The sequence below is a fragment of the Dromiciops gliroides genome, chromosome 6 (genome assembly GCF_019393635.1).
Source record: "Dromiciops gliroides isolate mDroGli1 chromosome 6, mDroGli1.pri, whole genome shotgun sequence".
NCBI classification, from domain to species: Eukaryota; Metazoa; Chordata; class Mammalia; order Microbiotheria; family Microbiotheriidae; genus Dromiciops; species Dromiciops gliroides.
In genome coordinates this window covers 4,522,449-4,541,610 of record NC_057866.1, presented here as the reverse complement: position 1 = coordinate 4,541,610, position 19,162 = coordinate 4,522,449, and the positions used below count along the sequence as shown (strand labels likewise).

At 41.9% G+C, this 19,162-nt stretch overlaps 1 protein-coding gene across 2 annotated transcripts in view; it reads right to left on the bottom strand.

Annotated features, from left to right (window-relative positions):
- The window catches only part of SHANK2 (SH3 and multiple ankyrin repeat domains 2), a 692,308-nt gene that overhangs the window by 503,708 nt on the left and 169,438 nt on the right, over positions 1-19,162 (bottom strand). The gene's annotated exons all lie outside the window — the stretch shown is intronic.

Below are 19,162 nucleotides of genomic sequence, written 5' to 3'. Positions count from 1 at the left end.
TAAAAGAGAAGCATATGACATACCTCTCATAGCTATGGGTAGGATACATATTCTTTTTTTTTTTTTTGCAGGGCAATGAGGGTTAGGTGACTTGCTCAGGGTCACACAGCTAGTAAGTGTGAAGTGTCTGAGGCTGGATTTGAACTCAGGTCCTCCTGAATCCAGGGCTGGTGCTCTATCCAGTGCACCACCTACCTGCCCCCTAGGATATGTATTCTTAACCAAACAAGAGATAACTGATTATGTGAAAAGGGAAGGCTTCTGCAGAATCAAAAACAATGCATCCAGAATAAGAAGGGAAGAGATTGAATGGGGAAAAAACATTTTTACCACATTTCTCTGGAAAAGGTTTGGTATTTAAGATGTGTACACACATATACGCAAGCACATACATGCATAAATATGCGCACACATTTAGGTACACACACATATATATATATATATACACATACAAAAGCCAACCTCTGATAGATAATTTGTCAAAAGATATGAACAAATTATTCTCAAAAGAACTGCAAACTATTAACAACCATATGAAATACTGTTCTAAATCATTAAAGTCCATGAAAACAACCTTAAAGTTTCTCCTCACACCCTGCAAATTGACAAATGTGACTAAATATGAGAATGGTCAATATTGATGAAGTTGTGGGAAGACAGGCACAGAATACTGATGATGCAGCTATGAATTAGTACAATTATTTTAGAAAACAAATTGAAATTATGAAAATAAGGTGAATAAATACCCCAAGGAAGCAATTTATACCAAGTCTTCCTATATGCCAAAATAAAGCAATACTTTTGTGGTAGCTAAGACTTGGAATCAAAATTGAGGTGCATAGATGTAATGGGATATTACTAAGCTAGAAGAATATATGAATATGACAAACACAGAGAAGCATCAAAAGACGAACATGAACTGATACAGAGGGAAGTAAGCAGAACCAAGAAAACAATATACACAGTGACTACAACAACAATCTAAATGGAAAGAACCTCTCCATCCCCACCATACGCAAACACAAACATGAATCTGGAGTATCAGAAAATTACAAAGAACAAGCCTAGCTATCATGAAGAGGTATTAGAGGACACCCCCACCCCATTTCTTTACAGCAGTGGTAGCTCCAAAAGTGTGGTACATTCATGAATTTTCAGACTTTTTAAAAATACATTGGTCATTTATAGTGATTTTCCCTCTTCTTTTTTTGTTTTTAAAACCATGATTCATTAGAAGGGTTGCGAACAGGCATAGGAAGGATCTGGAGGGAAGTTGTGGAGATTTTTAAAAAGGCATCAAAAGAAAAATTTCAAAAAACAGCCCCCCCCCCCCGCCAAGGGGATATATTACAAATGATCTACAGAGCTACACCTGAGAAGGAATTGTCAATGATTTGGGGACAGGTAATAAGATAGTGACCCCAAATGTTTTCACCCACTGGGCCCCTGGTTCCATACTGATGACTTTATAACCCATCTTAGCAGGTTAAGCTCTGCCTATGCCTTTGTGAATAATCTGGTCCTTAAACAAGAGAATAATAACAATGTACACTTTTGGATGGACGGACAGATAACAAATTTCCAAAGTACCATAACAAATGCTATGAAAAAATATTGATGAAATGTAGAAACTGTCACTCCAAAGCACATAAAGAAGGATTAATGATTCCTCATAAAAACAGAGCAGGAAGAGTGATAAATATCCTCAAAGTCTATGATAAGTCAAACATTACCAGAAATACTTTTGGAGCAAGCAGATCTCACTTTGTTAAGCCATAGTAAAGTCTGACAATTGGTACATGATTAGATTTGTCACATATAACAGAAAGTGGTTGACTGCTAGATGAACCCCTTGTACTGGCTATGATTCATGAATGGAACCAAGAGGTCATCCATGGGTGACATCTACATGAAGATTACCAACAATATTTCGACAAAGAATTGTCAAATATGTGCCTGAGTTATGAAGATTTGTTTATGGGAACAGAGGTATAGATAATAAGCATCCAGGACCAAGTCTTACTCCCAGAAAATACAGCAAGGTAATCCATAAGAAGTGTCATTTATTGATTGATATAGATCATGAAAAGAAATAGAAATATTGCAATACACCACTGCTGTTTGAAAAAATTTAGTTCTTGATGAATATCTAGAAAGACACATTTTGCAGGCCAGAATCACATATCAGACGCTTGTCATCCTTCATAAACAGACAAAAAGTCACTGTCGTACGATAACAGACCTCAAAAATATCCTTGAGAATTCAAGAAACAGCTTGAGCTCTAACCAGAAAATTGCCATAGACAAAGTGGTGGCACAATCCCCCAGGCATAATATTGAAGAATCTTAATGTGTTCTCCCACTGCTGCTCTGCCACTGACTACCAGGCCTCTAGGACCCAAAACCCTGGCCTGGGGCTTCTGTTATTACCTTCTAAATGAGGATCATTGACTTAGGGCATCCATTGTGAGGATCAAATGGAACAACATATTATAAAACACTTGAAGTTGGCTGTTATTGTTAATATTATCCCCCAATGACACAGCCTGCTTGCTGGGACATCCACCTGTCACTCACTACTGGACCAACTGCCAGCCCATCTGGACTTCCTCCTTATGTTTGCTGCTGGGACCTTCTTGAACCAGTTGTCATGGCTTGGTTTGTCTGTCTAGCCTCTAGGCCTTGGCCTTCAAAGTGTGATTTCAAATTGATATGAAGAATGATGAGCTTAAGCCAAAATGATCATGAGCTGCTTCAAGAGGCAATGAGCTCCCTGTTGCTGGTTAAGATTATTAAGCATGCTCACTTGCACAGGTTCAAAGAGGAGCCACAGAGGCTGCAGCATTGCTGAGGTTCTGAGATTCTGTTACCATACTTCAATGCAGGAGCCCCAATTCAGAAACGACCTGTTTAGCAAAGATAGAAGGGGACTGGGAGCTGAACTTGCAAACAAACTTGGAAATAGTTTAGAGACAGGAAGCTCACATGATCTCCTCCTCAGAATTCTCCTCTTCCATCAAGCATTAGTCCCTCCCCTCCCCAGACTTCCCTGAATTCTCCCACTCCCCATGGCTGATTTTCTCTCTCTTTTGCAATCTCAGAGCATCCTGGCCAGAGCACTCCTGTCTCCTTGCCCATCATAGTCCTCAATACAGCTATCTGTGTTTATGCAACTAGAATAGAATCTTCTGTCCCCACCTGGGGCTGATTTCTGAAAGCCCCCGCCAAGGCCTCAGAATAATCACTTTTCCTTAACAAACAGTATCGGCATTCACTTTCTGATCATTTCTTGTCTTGGGACAATTCCTTATTTTATATATATTTGGGGGGGGGCAGGGCAATGAGGGTTAAGTGACTTGTCCAGAGTCACACAGCTAGTAAGTGTCAAGTGTCTGAAGTCGGATTTGAATTCAGATACTCCTGAATCCAGGGCCGGTGCTTTATCCACTGCACTACCTAGCTGCCCCCATTTTATCTTTTAAGCTAGGCTTAGGATGACTTCTCCCTTGTAACAAGAACTCCCACCCCGAATGGATATATGTTATAGTATATGTACCTCTCCAAATCCTAAGACTCTTGGATCCCAATCTATTTATGAAAAGGAGGGGGGTGTTTTACCACTGGTTTTCAAGAGCAAAAATTGGTCAGTTGGGTAGCTGGTGGCACAGTGGACAGAGCACTGACCCTGGATTCAGGAGGACCTGAGTTCAAATCCAGCCTCAGACACTTAACACTTACTAGCTGTGTGACCCTGGGCAAGTCACTTAACCCCAATTGCCTCACAAAAAAAAAATGGTCAGTTTTTGAGAACTGTTCTGAATATTTTATACCATAAGAGTTTCCTTTCCTTCTGCTCAGATTTGTTCATGGAAGAGCTGCCCTAATTCTCAACCCACCTGAATCCCTCCCATGAAAATCAATGAGACAATTTCCTGCTGGCGATGACAGAAAACAGACAATCTGTCTAGTCAGTGGGGAGCAGACCTCAGGGGGTAATAGAGGTGCATTTTTCTAGTCTAGAAAAAGTAGGAGGCAGTGATCATGGGTTGGAAATGGAGCTGAGGATGGCCACCAACACTAGGAATGAAAATTTCCTGAGGATGATGCTGACCAATAAGGCTAAGTCATCTCCCTCCCACATGCCACACAGACTAATTGTGCTACCCCAGACTTTGTATAAGAGCGTGTGTGTATATTCTAAGGGACCTGATCTAACCTATAATGGTGGGCTGTGTTTTAACAGACATTGATCCTATTGTGTGTTAAATCAGCTCTGCAAAATAGAATAAGGAGGCTTCTGGGGGAAGCACCAAGGCAGGGCTGGCCTCATGAAGTACCTGCTGAAGGTCTATGACCTACAGAATACTGAGCCCCTTCTGCCCCACCCCCAACTATATCCACTACTGGAATAAACACCTGAATTCTATGGCCCACCCAAAGTAGCCTTGACACTGTACGTAGGTACCACTAGGCACAGTGCATGTAATATGTGTTATCTGGCTGAATGATTGTCTTTGCCTTTGCACAGTCGTCTCCCAAGTCTGCAATGCACCATTCTCTTCTTCATTTTTACCTTTTAGAATTCCTAATTTCTTTCAGAGCTCAATTCAAATGGAATTTCGCACAAGGTCTTTCTAATCTATCCATCTGTTAATGACCACTTCCAAATCCACGTGAATTTCCTTTGTGGTGAGGTATATTCTTATGTGTATACAAATGATCAAATGTAAGTTCCTTGAAATCCAGGAAGGTTTCATTTTGGTCTTCCCACCCCCAGGGTCTGACAAGGGGCTTGTGGCAATGCAGGCGCTTAATCAGTGCTAGCTAATTTAATGAGTGATTGCTAACACTGGCTCAAGGCATCCTCTTCAAATACAAAGAAATTGAGGAGGAACAACAGCTTAAGCTCTTCTCACTATTAAAATCCATTGTGTGAAAGCACTTGTCAGGCTGCAGTGTAGCCTGGCACCCCACTGGGAACGAGGCAGAGGGAACCATTTGCAACAGGGAAGGATTGGAGTAGTTATTCTGGATCTGATCACACCATGGCTGGGGTGACCCCAGGATTATCAAGAGGTAGTGGTGAGCCAATGAGGGAAGAGTGGCCTTGGGCAAGTGCCCTCCTCTCTCTGTATTTCAATTTCCTCATCTGTAAAATGAGGCAGTCACAATGTGTTTAAGGTTCCTTCTGGAGCTAAAATAACAATAATAGTGGGGGTTGTGGGGGGTGATGATGATGATTGAGTAATTGATGTATAATATAATGAATAATTGATATAGCAGTTTAGGGTTTATAGTGTGTTTCACATATACAATCTTTTTTGATATTCGTAACAACCCTGTGAGATAAGTATTATTATTCCCCACTTTTCTGATGAAGAAACAGGCTGAAACAGGTTAATTGACTTGCCCAGGATCACATGGCTAGTAAGTGTCTGAGGCAGGATTTGTAGTCAGGGCTTCCTGACTTCAAGCCCAACACTCTTCACACTGTTTCATCCAGCTCCCAAAATCCCCAAAGAAGCCAACTTCATGACCTTCCTCCCAACTTTGTCTTTTCCGCCCACGCTAGCTCTGACCCACAGACTCACATTGAATTACATGACTGAAAATGGGTGCTCAGCTAATGCCCTTCCACCGGAAAGGAAGGATGTGTTCATCACACAGGTCCAATGCTGAGCCAACACCTCTTGATAACCTGGGCAAGCAAAGCCTAAAGCCCATAGTGATAATAGCTGAGACTTCCAGAACACTTGAGGGTTACAAATTGTTTTCCCATCAATAAAAAATAATATCACTCACTCACGTGGCACTCTACATTTTACAGTGCACTTTAGGTGCCATGATCACATGTAGTTCTCAACCCTGTTAGATAGATGCTGCTATGATCTTTTTACAGATTAGGGAATCAATTGAGGCTCAGAGAGGCTAAGGAATTTGCTCAGGGAATTGAAACAGGGTCTGTACAACCACAGTGTTACCACCCTTGACTGCCTTTTTGTGCTCTGGCTGAGCTACAGGCCCAGGTTTTACTTTATACTTTTTATTTTATTTTATTTTTGGTGAGGCAATTGGGGTTATGTGACTTGCCCAGGGTCACACAGCTAGTAAGTGTTAAGTGTCTGAGGCTGGATTTGAACTCAGGTCCTCCTGACTCCAGGGCCGGTGCTCTATCCACTGCGCCATCTAGCTGCCCCCCAGGTTTTACTTTTTAAAATACAACAAAATTTTATGTTGAGATGCAAAAGCAATACTTGGCTTACAGGTCAAAAAAAAAACCAGATGTCTGGCTTGGGGCTGGTAGCTTGCTGACCCTTCTTGTGAACTGTTAGAGCTGGGGGTTGGGAGCACATTGGAAATCATCTAAATCAATGGGCTCTTTTTTGGGGGGCTCTTTTAAAAAAAGGGAGAGGGGCAGCTAGGTGGTACAGTGGATAGAGCACCGGCCCTGGAGTCAGGAGGACCTGAGTTCAAATCCGGCCTCAGACACTTACTAGCTGTGTGACCCTGGGCAAGTCACTTAACCCCAATTGCCTCACCAAAAAAAAGTGGGGGAGACTGGCCAGAATGGTGAAGTAAGTTTTCTCCTCTATATTATGAAAGGGCTTTTAAGATCCAAACGACTTCTCAAGCCAAAGACGCTCTAACTCCCTGAGGTAGCTGTCCAAGGTAGCTGAGGCAGAACTGGAATTTTGAGCAACCAGAACTTCCCAAAGACACATACATCAATATCAAGTTTTTTTGCAAATGTGGACCAAAGAATTGAGATGCCCTCCCCCTGGCCCCACACTTTACCTCAGTTCTGTGGGACTGATCTCACAATACTCCTCTCCCCTCACTTTCTGGTAATACCAGCCTGCTCGCTGCTGTTTCCCCATATACTTGACTTCAGGTATATCTACTGGGTGTCCCCTTTGCTTGGGATGTCCTCCCTCTTCCCAAATCCTTTGTTCCACGCAAGGATTAGAAAAGTGTCATGTACTATAAGAGGACTTTTCCAATTCTTCCAGTTGTTAGTGCTCTCTCCTATTCAAAATCACACATCCCCATCCAGAAGATATAAGCACTTTGTCTTTGTACTCCCAGTGGCTGGAACATAAATCCTTGTGGATTGAACTGACCCAGTTCCTATTTATTTTCATCATTTTCACTGGCGTACAAAGTCTTTACTGAGCATCTCCTGGATGAGACTACCTTCAGTTTCTTTTTAAAAAGAAAAGGAAAAAACAACAGAAAGATCCTGTCTCCAGAGACTTAGAACCAGTGGAGGCAGAAGGTCTTAGAATCCTACTCATGCTCCACCTTATTATAAGCATCATTTTATTTCTTCCTTCCTCAGGAGAAGGCAAGATGCCTCTAAGGGGAACCGGCCTTTCAACTTGAGAAAAACAGTAGAGGTGAGCCAGGAGACTTCAGCATCCATTTATGAGTATTGGCTAGGGCCTGTTGATGGATATTATGCATAGAATCCATTCACTGCCCTGTAGCCCAGGTCATTTTCCAATGGTCTGCTATTTAACTTCACCTGTCCCACCTTATTCTTGTAAAACTGACTTCCTTCATCCTAAATCTTTTCATGGTGTAGGGCTAATCCCAAAACCCCGAAGGCTAGGTTTGGCGGGGGGGAACTCCCACAAATTCCCACCTGTGTTTGAAAGACTTTGAGTACATTTTCCTCCAAAGACTTCCCAAGAACCAGTCTAAGTATTGAGAGGCCTATCATCAGTCAATGGCTACCTGGGGGATGAAACCTTTGATAGTAGTAGCCCACAAAACAAACACTTGACTTCTTTCCCTACTCTGTTTACATGAATAACTGGATCTTCCATAGCTTTCATTGGATTAATATTGCCTTCAGGAACCCAGGGCCATGGAAATACCTTTGACCCTAGCAGGCATTTAATCAGTGTTTCTTAGAAACCAGCATCAAGTTTCTCTTCCATTGACACCATCCCTCTTTCACTCCTTAGTTTCAGCAGTCACCTTTCTTAGATTTCTATCAAGAACCATTTAGAATCAAAGGGAAGTGCTATATTTATTTAGGCAGGAAAATATCTTCCTCACTTTGGAAAAGACAGCAAGGCATAATGATTCAAAGGCCAGAATCAGGAAGAGATGGGTTCAAGTCTCACCTCTGACACATAAGCATAATGTGACCTTCAGCAAGTCACAAACAACTTTCTATGATGATAAAATTACAGAGAAGGTGCCAACTCACATTGGTAGGAACACTTTGCATACCTGCCAGTTCACTATACCAGTGAAATCATAGGTGCCTGACTCACTGCTCAGAACATACCAGTTCTCTTTTTTTCTTTATCTCCCACCCCACCCCAACCTCTCAATAAGTGACTCTGGAGCCCTTTTCCTCTTCAACAAAAGCATTTACCTCTTAGTACAAAAACAAGTGTAGAGGGCCCAAAATACTTTTTAAAATAGGAGGAAAAAAACCACCCCTTTCCTCAATGCAAGCCACTGGTTGTCCATCTCGGTAACCAGCTGTCCATCACGCAACTCTAAATATGTTGTTTGGCCACTTGCCATGTGCTGGATATTGTTCTGAAGATCCAAAAACAAAGACTCATTACCATGGCAACTGCTGCATCCCAACTCTCTCAGACATTTTTCTATTCTGAGACACTAAGGGATGAAATTTCTTTTTTAACATGAAATGGGTACATTTTAGTTTGGGAATACTCATAGTCCACGATACAAACTCTTGTTCCTCCAAATATAATAATGAACTCAGCACCTCAGACGCCAAAAAGTGAAGGGCTACATTGCACTCCAGCCAAATTCTGCTCTCAGATGTCTGATTTCTCCTCCTTTAACTCAGAGGCTCTGTATTTAAAACCAATACAAGTCTAATTGTTCCCTGAAAAACATGGCTGCTGTTCACATCAATGATGCTGAAACTGGGTGCTAGTGAGAGGTCCCGAGGGCCCATGGATTGGTTCTTACTAATAACATTGTCTGCACACTGACAACAAATCTACACTTTGCTTTGAGGCCTGGGGGAAAAGAATCTATCAACCTTATTTCCCGCACCATGGGACACATCACAAACACTGGACTTCTGTTGAACTCAAAGCCAAGGTGCATTCTTAAGGGGAAGGAAAAAACAACAATGTAACATATATATTGCTGCATAGAATTTAACAAGAATGTTCAATTGAAAAACGTTCATTTGAATCCTTTTTTGAATATCAAACTCTCAGTCCCAGGGTTGCCCCAAGAGCCCCCCTCCCACGGCACTAGCAGCAAGGTGAACGTTGCTCAACTTTCAGAAGAGAAAGTGTGCCAAAGTCCAGCCTTGGGCTCCAACTCTGAGATGCAGCAGGGGCTCCCCCTCGCTACAACTGGGAAGAGGCCAAATTTGACACAGTAGAAGGTTGGCTTTATAGTCAGGGGATGTGGGTTTGAATCCAGACTCTTCCAATTTCTACCAGAGTGACTTTGGGCAGAGTGCTTAACTGCTCTAGGCCTCAGTTTCCTCACTTGTAAAATGAGGAAGTTGGGCTATATGACCCCCTCCAGCTCAAATTCTAATGCTGTGCTCTGTGATAGAATCTTTCTAGTCCTCAAACCTCACTCTGGTGCCCATACTTTTCTCCAGTCCCAGAGGGTTTAGAATTAGAGAGAAGTCTATGTCTCTCAGGAGTTTCCTTTTCCTTTCAAGGTATGAACTTGGAGTACCAGATGGAGAGCTAGCCTAGACTTCTTATGTTCCTCAGCATGTTTAAAGTCCACATAAGAGACACAGACCAAAAGGCCTTTAAAACCCCAAAGAATGATCCTATTCTCTGGGTTTCTACATCCTTAGCCCATACCCCACTGTGCCTGGAATGGTATCTTCTAGGAATATCTGATCAGGAAACATTCCATTTCAGCATCTCTATTCAACAAACATTTACCAAGTTCTGTACCTGGTGCTAGGGATACAAACAGAATGAAGCACAGTCCATATCCCCAGGAAGTTTACATTTTACTGAATAGAAACAACCCCCAGACACAGATAGAGAAATAGTCAGAGAGACAGAGACACAGAGAGAGAGAAGTCAATATAGAATAAATACAAAATACATACAAGGTAATTTCAGGTCCCTCTGCATCTTGGAAATGAGACCTTGGAATGATTGAACAAGTTAAGGCATATGAATGTGATGGAATACCATTATGCTGTAAGAAATTATAAAGGGGATGGTTTTGGAAAAACCAGGGAAGACTTTTATGAACTGATGCAAAAAAGTGAACAGAACCAGAAGAATTTATCCAAGTGCATCAGTTTTGAAAGACTTAGGAACTCTGATTAAAAAAAGATCTCCAAGTCCAGAGGGCTGATGATGAAGTGACCTATATCTTAACAGAGAGGTGACAAATTCACTGTATGGAATCAGATATTTTTCAAACATGGCCAAGGTGGAAATTTGTTTTGCATGATCACACATGTTTGTTATGAGGGATTTGTTTTTTTTTCTTTTTAGGAGGGGGAAGGATAGAAAATAAATGCCTTTTAAATGAAAACGAAATTTACTAAAACATTGAGAAACAAAGTAATGTCAGGCAGAGAGAGGGACAAACAACTGAGAATGATCAGGAATGGCCTCATGTAGGAATGAACACTTGAGTTGGGTATTCCAAAATGGCAGTGGTAATAAGTGAGGGCATTTCAGGCATAGGGAAATAGTCTGTGCAAAGGGACAGAGGAAGGATACTACAGTATAATAGGCCATTAGAGAATCTATTCCTATCAGGGGAAATCAGCTGGCATTCATCCTCTCCTATCATAGAGGCAGCCATCTGCTTGGACTACTTGCTAGCCTGACCTCCTTGACTCACCACCAAGCCATTCTTCTTTCTTTCTGGTGGATAAGGTAAGATAGACCCTTGCCCTTAGTGGAAGCTAAAAACCCAGGGCTCAACTCTGAGAGATACTGTAGTACCCTCAGCATTCACTTAAAGCCAAGACCAAGGGCATGACAATGCTCCAAGGGCTTGGGTAAGAGCAGAATTCCCTGAATGACAATTTAGACCCAACCCAGCCACAGAGGCACTAGAGGGCAGTGGCATGCCCTTGGGGAGAGCAGGCTTATTTTTGCTTGGCTCTGTTAAAGCTCATTGTTCTGGGGAAAAGTTGTAAAAACAATCATAATAAGAATAGACATTTATATTGTGTTTCAAGGCTCACTAAGGGCTTTACAGACATTATCTGAGGTGATCCTCACAACAGATCTTTGAAAGAAGCAGTACAAGTTTAAGAAAGGAAACTGAGGTATTGGTGGGTAAGTGATTTGCTAATAGTCACACAGCTCATCAGGATCGGAAATGAATCTAATCTTTGATCTTCCCAATTTGCTAGCCTATTTCTCTATCTATTCCAACATACTTCCTCATTATAAAGATGATTATAAAACACCACCTTAACTAAATGTTATTTTTCACATATGGGTTTGTTGTGCTTTCCCCTGATAATTCTTTTCACGTGGCACTGAATGGGAAACATTTTCATTATGCTGCCCTCCTCATTCCTGCAGACAGGCAAACAAAACTATGTATTAATACATGCTTTTAGTACCTACTCTTCCACAGGCTTCCACAGTTTCCATTTTTTCCAGATTATAAGAATATGAGGGAGGGAGGGAGGGAGAGAGAGAGAAAGAGCGAGAGAGAGCGAGAGAGAGCGAGAGAGAGAGAGAGCGAGAGAGAGAGAGAGAGAAAGAGAGAGAGAGAGAGAGAGAGAGAGAGAGAGAGAGAGAGAGAGGGAGGGAGGGAGGGAGGGAGGGGAGGGACGAGGGTGGGAAAGGAGCTGGAGTGAACACACTATATGCATTCTTCATCTAATTAGTTTGTCTTGTACAGACTTTTAGGACAATCTATTTGCATGTGTGCACATGTGCTAATGCACATCCATGGAGAAACTCTTGTACCTGTAACAATCAAAATAATGTTATCCACAAAGACCACCTTGGCTGGCCAAAAGTAGAAAAACTGGCTAAGTGAGAGAATCCCACGAGTGCTTCACTGGTGCCCATGAAATGCTCTAAGGCCTACAGAGAGGTGACAAGGGATCCCAGGTGGATGTTTCAATGGAAAATTCACAGGAGAATATGGCCAAGCTTACCCCAGGTAAGAAGGCCCAGCTGGGCCAGTCAGTGCACTGCTGGAGGGTTACTCATGTGGATGAGATCACAGATTGCCAGTAGATCTTACTTGGGGGAATGCCCTTGTTTCCTGTGGCTTACCCAATCCACAGGTAGTCTAGGCTCATTCTAGTGGGAAGGTGCAGCCCTATTGAATTAGGGAGGGATCTTGGCAGCTGCCTGACCCAACCCATGGGTCTGCCCCTTCCCCACATCATCCCTCACACCTGTATTAATAGGGAGAAGAATGGCAATCCTAGATTGAGTACCATGCTTTACTGGATGGCAATAATTTGGGCAGAGACGAATTTACAGTTGCTTTGCTAAGCAACTGTACAACAGGGGCCGTCAATTGCAGAACTTTAGTGAAAATGTGACTCTTCCAAATTTGACTGGAAATCCCCCATGTCCTTCAGGAGGAGCTGCTGGGAGCTTAGGAGGAATTGTTCTTGTGGCCTCTCTTCTCATGCTGGCCTTAGCTGCTGGCCGTGGACCCTATCCTGAGGGCTGGAGTTGGGGTCAGGGAACACTTTGACTAAAGGCAAAGGCTTAAGCACAAATTCAAAGGAAGAAAATTTGAGCAAGGAAAAGGGAGGTGCCTGAAGAATATACAGAAAGGCTTCCAGGGGCAGCTAAGTGGAGCAGTGGATGAAGCACCAGTCCTGGATTCAGGAGGACCTGAGTTCAAATCTGGACTCAGACACTTGACACTTACTAGCTGTGTGACCCTGGGCAAATCACTTAACCCTCATTGCCCTGCAAAAAAAAAAAAACGGCTTCTAGGGTAAAGTCTGCTGAATTAAGTACAGGTGCACAGACGGGAGTGTAGTGAAATGAGCCAAGTCCTTCCCATGGTATGTGGACAGGAGAACAACAGGGAGAGAACTTTGGGCTAAGCTGTTCCTCTCCAGGCAGCTCAGTGACACAGTGGCTAGAGTGCTGGGTCTGGAGTCGAGAAGTCCTGAGTTCAGATACATCTTCAGGCACTTTCTAGCTGTGTGAAATCTGTGTGACCCTGGGCAGGTCACTTGTCCTCTGTTTGCTTCAGTTTCATCCCCTGTAAAATGGGGACAATGATAGCACCTTCCTCACCGGGTTGTGATTCTGACAGGGATCAGCTGAGATAATGCTAGCACTTAGCACAGTGCCTAGCACACAGTAGGAGCTATAGCAATGCTTATTCCATCCCCACCCCCTTCTAGCTGATTTTGGTCACCATGAAAATAATCTCCAGTCTGAAGTCTGTAAGCACTCCCCATGATCCACAGATCCTGCCTAAGAAGAAGCAGAGTGACAACAACTGTCCTTAAGAGGCACCAAGAACATGGGCAAACTGTTTTCCATTTGCCAGGGCATGATAAGCTTTGTAGTTTGCCTGTGGGGGCCTCCCTTCTTGTTTAGCTGATCACTTCCAGGATTAGAAGGCAGGGGCGCCCCAGCAGTGATCTGGAGCTTGGGCTGCTCCCTACACAAGCCCATCAGGAGTTCAGGTAGACCCTTTCACTCTTGCTGTTGGAAGGATGAGGTGTCTCTGGCCACCGGTGACATTAATCATTCAACTGATCTTCTCCATCCTTCCTGCAGCTTTCCCATATCTTCCTGAGGCAGCGAGCCCAACCACCCATGGTTTTCAGAGAGGGTCACATGATGTTTGGGTCTGTCTTAAAATATATTTGTTTGGGAAAGCCAAGATGATGAGTTTTTGGCTGTGGCTATACAAGGTACCAGTCATGAGCCCCCAGAGGAACTTTTGAAGGAAATGGGGAGAAAGGAAAGAATTGTAGTGCAAATGGAAAGGAGAAAGATGACCGAAGAGTATAAAAAGCAGATACTGAGAGATGCCCAATTTGTCATCTGTAAGGAAGAGAGGAAGACAGAAGGGAGGAAGCAAACAGTACACACAACTTTGGGGGGGGGACAAAATCAGTAGTGGCCCTTTCAGTAGCAGTTTTCTGGTAAAAAAGCCTGAAGATAATCAAGATAGAAAGAGAAATTAGATTTTCTACAGAGCTTCACCTCCAGGGTCCCACCACCCTGTGAAGCTGGTACCATAAAAGTCACTATTATCTCCATTTTCCAGATGAGGAAATTGAGGCTCATAGAAGGTACTTGCTTGTGGCCACACAGTTAGACTGAATAGATAGGATCTGAACCCCAACATTCCTCTCTCTACAGCCAGCTTTCACTCTACCATGCTAAAGGAACACTGAATAAAACAATCTATATGGGGAGGAGGAGGAGGAGACATAATCACTTCAACTGGGATGAACTCAAGGAACACCTCTGTTGTAAGTAAAACTCCTAGAAGTAAGGAGGCACATAGGAGTTTCAGATCAGCATAGAAATGAAATCTGTCTTAGAAATTATACCAAAATGGAGGGACTCTCACCAGGGAGCTCCCCATACCAATAAACATCACAGGTTCTCGCCAAAAAGAATATTCTCATTCCATTTTCTTTATATTCAATAAAACTTAGGTAGAAATAGTCCTGGAACAAGTCTTTATTCTCTTACTATTCTCTCCTCTTTGGTATTTGACAAATTATTGTACAGGTGGATAAAATGTTTGATTTTTGTAGCTAACAATATTGAGATGGAGGGTCATTTTGTGTTGATTCACTGAAAGCATTTCTGGAAAAAGCAAAACTCTAGTAGTGGCCACAACAATGGAGGCATGTAGTACTTCTTATTCCCATGAGATTGTGTTTCCTTTCACTAAGGCTCTATATTTTGATTTATTTGACATATCTAGTTTGGAGATTATGAGCATTTTGTATGACAACATCTATTTAAGATGGGAAAAAGAAGGAAGAAAAGAAGGAAGAAGAAGGAAGGAAATAAGGGAAAGAAGGAGTCATAGAGACAGAGATGGAGGAATGAATGTATCAATAGAAAAGGGCTCAGACCTGCTGGGGACAACTCTGTGGTGATAACACTTAATAACTAGTCTATAGATGATGTTTCATTATCTTTGGGAATGGAAGAGTAGATGTCAGAGACACTGTGTGACATGGTCTAACACCTCAATGTGTTGAAAGTCCCAGTACAATGGAAGATTCATCTCAGGTTTGGACTGGAAAACATACAGATGTAACAGAACTTGGAATGGGTGGGGTGGAGAATTGAGTGGATGATTTGCCCAATGCTTGGGATTTGGAGATGGAGAAGGCCTTTACCTGGTAGAAGGGCCAATCAAAGATGCCCTAAAACCTGACTCATGAGAAACTATGAAAAATAGTGAATGGACGCTTTATGGAGAAATATGAGAACGTTTTACTGGGGACATAAAGAAGATGAATTTCAGATCATGGTAGGGGGAAAGTGAAGGAAAAGAGTGAAAGTAATTTGGGATAGAAAAGGAAAGGGAAGAAAGGAGGAAAAGGAAAGAAAGAGCAGTGGGGAGACCAAGGGGCAAGGCTACTTCAGAGCATCATGGGATATCAATCTAGAGCAAGAAAGGACCTCAGAGTTCAACTCCCTTAATTTATAGATAAGGAACCTGAAGCACAGAGATATTGAGTGACTTACTTAGAAAAACCTATATGTAGTTTCCATAGAGGGAAGAGAAGGGAGAGGAGAAAGAGAAGAATATGCAGGGAAATTAGGGGCAAGGTTCATGATAGAGAGTATTCTCAACATCCAGAAAAAAGAACTGTGAATTATGAATGTGGATTGAACCATGCGGTTTCTACTTTTGTGCTTTTTTTCCTTCTTTTTTTAAAAGTATAGATAGCTTTGTTTTTTCAAATAAAAGTATTTTATTCTTTTCCAGTTACATGTAGAGATAGTTTTCAACATTTGTTTTTATAAGATTTCAAATTTCAATTTTTTCTCCCTCCTTCCCCTCCCTCCCCCCTCCCCTAAACAGCAGGTAATCTGATATATACATACACACATATACACACACACACACACACATATATATACATATATATGTATATGTGTGTAATAACAGTAAACATATTTCTGCATTAGTCATGTTATAAGAGAAGAATAAGAGCAAAAAGGAAAAACCTCAAAAAAAAAAAGCACCAAAAATAAAAGAAATGGTATGGTTCAATCAGCATCTATATTCCACAGTTCTTTTTTTTCTGGATTTCGAGAGACTTTTCCATCGTGAGTCCTTTGGAACTTTCTTGTACCGTTGTATTGGTGAGAAGAATCTAGTCTATCACAGTTGATCAACACATAATGTTGATGATACTGTGTACAATGTTCTTCTGGTTCTGCTTATCTCACTCATCATCAGTTCATTCACGTCCTTCCAGGTTTCTCTGAACTTCTCCTGCTCATCATTTCTTACAGCACAATAGAATTCCATTCCATTCATATACCACAACTTGTTCAGCCATTCCCCAATTGATGGGCAGTCCCTCAATTTCCAATTCCTTGCCACCACAAAAAGAGCAGCTAAAAATATTTTTGTACATGTGCAGCCTTTTTCCTTTTTTACGATATCTTTGGGAAAAAGACCCAAAAGTTTTCCTTCTTTTTTGAGGTTTTTCCCTTGTGCTCTGATTCTTCTTTCACAAGATGACCAATGCAAATTATGTTTAATGTGATTGCACATATATAACCTATATCAGATTGCTTTCCATTTGGGGGATGGGGGAGGGAAGAGAGGGTGGGAGAGAAATTTGGAACTAAAAATCCTATGAAAACAAATGTTGAAAACTATCCTTATCTGTAACTGGAAAATAATAAAATAATTTTATTTATTAAAAAATAAATTAGGGGCAAGGACAAAAAAGCTCTAGCTCAAGGGTCACCTACTCCAGAGACCCTCACTGTGGTGATTATTGTCTCTCTGAATGTCTATCATTTACTTTCTTTCTACCCCACTAAGTGTGGAAGATGGTCCATATTATAGTCTTTATCATCATGTGTAGCTATCTTGCCTTCCCAACTAGAATGAGGGTAGGCAGGCATTCGGCTGGCTTCTTTTGGTATCTTCTGTGTCTAGACCAAAACTTCTTAAACTGTGGGTCATGACCCCATATGGGGTGATGTAACTGAATGGGGGGGGGTTGTGAAAAATGTGGCAACAGTAAAAAGTTATGTATACCTATTTTATATACCTATCTAACTGGAGTCATATAAAAATTTCTCAGGTAAAAAGGGGTCACAAGTGGAAAAAGTATAAGAAGCCCTGGTCTAGAAGAACTGGGGCAGTAAGCTGTTATTTATGATGGTAGAAGGACTTCAAGATGGAATGTAAAGCTACAGGCAGAGGGGGTCACTGAATGTCAGAAGTATAAGGGACCACAAAGGCCAACCATCCCAACCTCCCCTGAACAAATGGCCCCTCTACAATACAATCAACAAGCTGTTATCCAGTCTTTGCTTCCTTCCTTCCAATGATGGAGAACCCACTGTCTCCAGAAGTAGCCAACTCCATTTAGGGATCGCTGTTAAGATGCTCTGGGGCATAGCATAAGCCCTACAAGATCAGTGCACAGGATCAACAGGCATCAAAGGAGGAAACAATAACACAAATTTTACTTTGTAATCTGTAGCCACAGAAATATGGTGTCACCAAATGGGATCCATAACATGTTTCATATGGAAAGGCTTTCTAGCCAAAGACCACCAGAACTGGAATGAACCTTAGAACACACAATATAGGAGCCAGAAGAATGCTTAGAACACAGAATATCAGATTATAGAATTGCAGACCTGAGACAAACATTACAATCTCCTAGTCCAATCTCCCCTTTGTCCATATGAGGAGCCTCAGAGGAGTATGGAATAGGTCCAGTAGATGACTACAAAAGACTTGTGAGACTCTCTGCTAACCTCTGAGAAGAAAACCAGCAGAAAACAGACAGAAAAATGGAAGAGAATAAGAATGGCCATCTCTATCTATGTGGAAATAAGAAGTGACTGAGTGTTTATGGAAACTGGGAGATGATTTGCACTGGGTAAAAGAACAATGATAAATATGTATGTATGTGTACATATGTATACATACACACCTATGCACATGCACACATACATATATTTATATTTATACATATAACATGTAAATGACCTTTCCTAGTGAAAACCTTTGTGGGTTAAATTGGGTAAGGGATGTGCAAAACCTGGAGAAGGGTAAAAGGTGATGCTGCTGGCTGTCTTCTCCAAAGCCCTGTTTCCTTGCCTTCTTGTCCAGCTGGGGTCCTTGGCTTATGGGCTTATGAAGGAGTGTAGGTGCAAAATGAGATCATTTCAAGTAGGGTCTGTCTCTCAGCCGTGGTGGGTCCTCTGGCCTCAAGGTGACTGAGTAAGGACTTAGAAAAGCCAACTCAGAGAAGCATCAGAAAAGCTGGATCTAACAGGGAGCATGGTGCTCACCCAAACAAACCCTCCCATTTTACAGATGTAGAAACAGGAACCCGGAGATGAGAAGGACTCTGTGCAAGGTCACTCATAGTACAAGCAGATTACAATGGAGATTCTCAGAGGAAAGGCAGGAGGCCATATGACTCCCCTTCTTTGCCCTTAACTGGTAAAAGGACCTAGAGAATACACAGGACTTGGCCAATGCATTCAGGCTGATTAATTTCTTTTCTTCTATAATAATTCTTGATTCTGTGCAACCCATTTAACCATCAGCGGGTTGGTTTTCATTAAGGTGCTCTTTATAAGCCCAGATAGAAGAGTCCCCCTAAACTCTATGGTTTCACCTGAAGTTTTGTTTTCTCAGTGCAGAATTTGGCCTAAGGGGCCATCGTCTTTTTTATTAGTGGAGGTAGGCCCTGTTCATTGGAGATAGAATAGAGGGAAAGCTCAGATGACCTCAGTTTCTGAACAATTATACTTGAGGATAAGAAGTAAAATGAACACATTTAAATAAGTTCACATTCCATTACTCCTTTCTAGTTAAAAAAAAAAAAACATTATGCACATTATTGGACTTGATGCTTACCACCATCCTGCTAGGCCGATATCATAAGTACAAATAGTATCATTCCCATTTTACAAAGCAGCGAAAGGAGACTGAGAGAAAAGTGACTTGTCCAAGCTCACTCAGCTGGTAA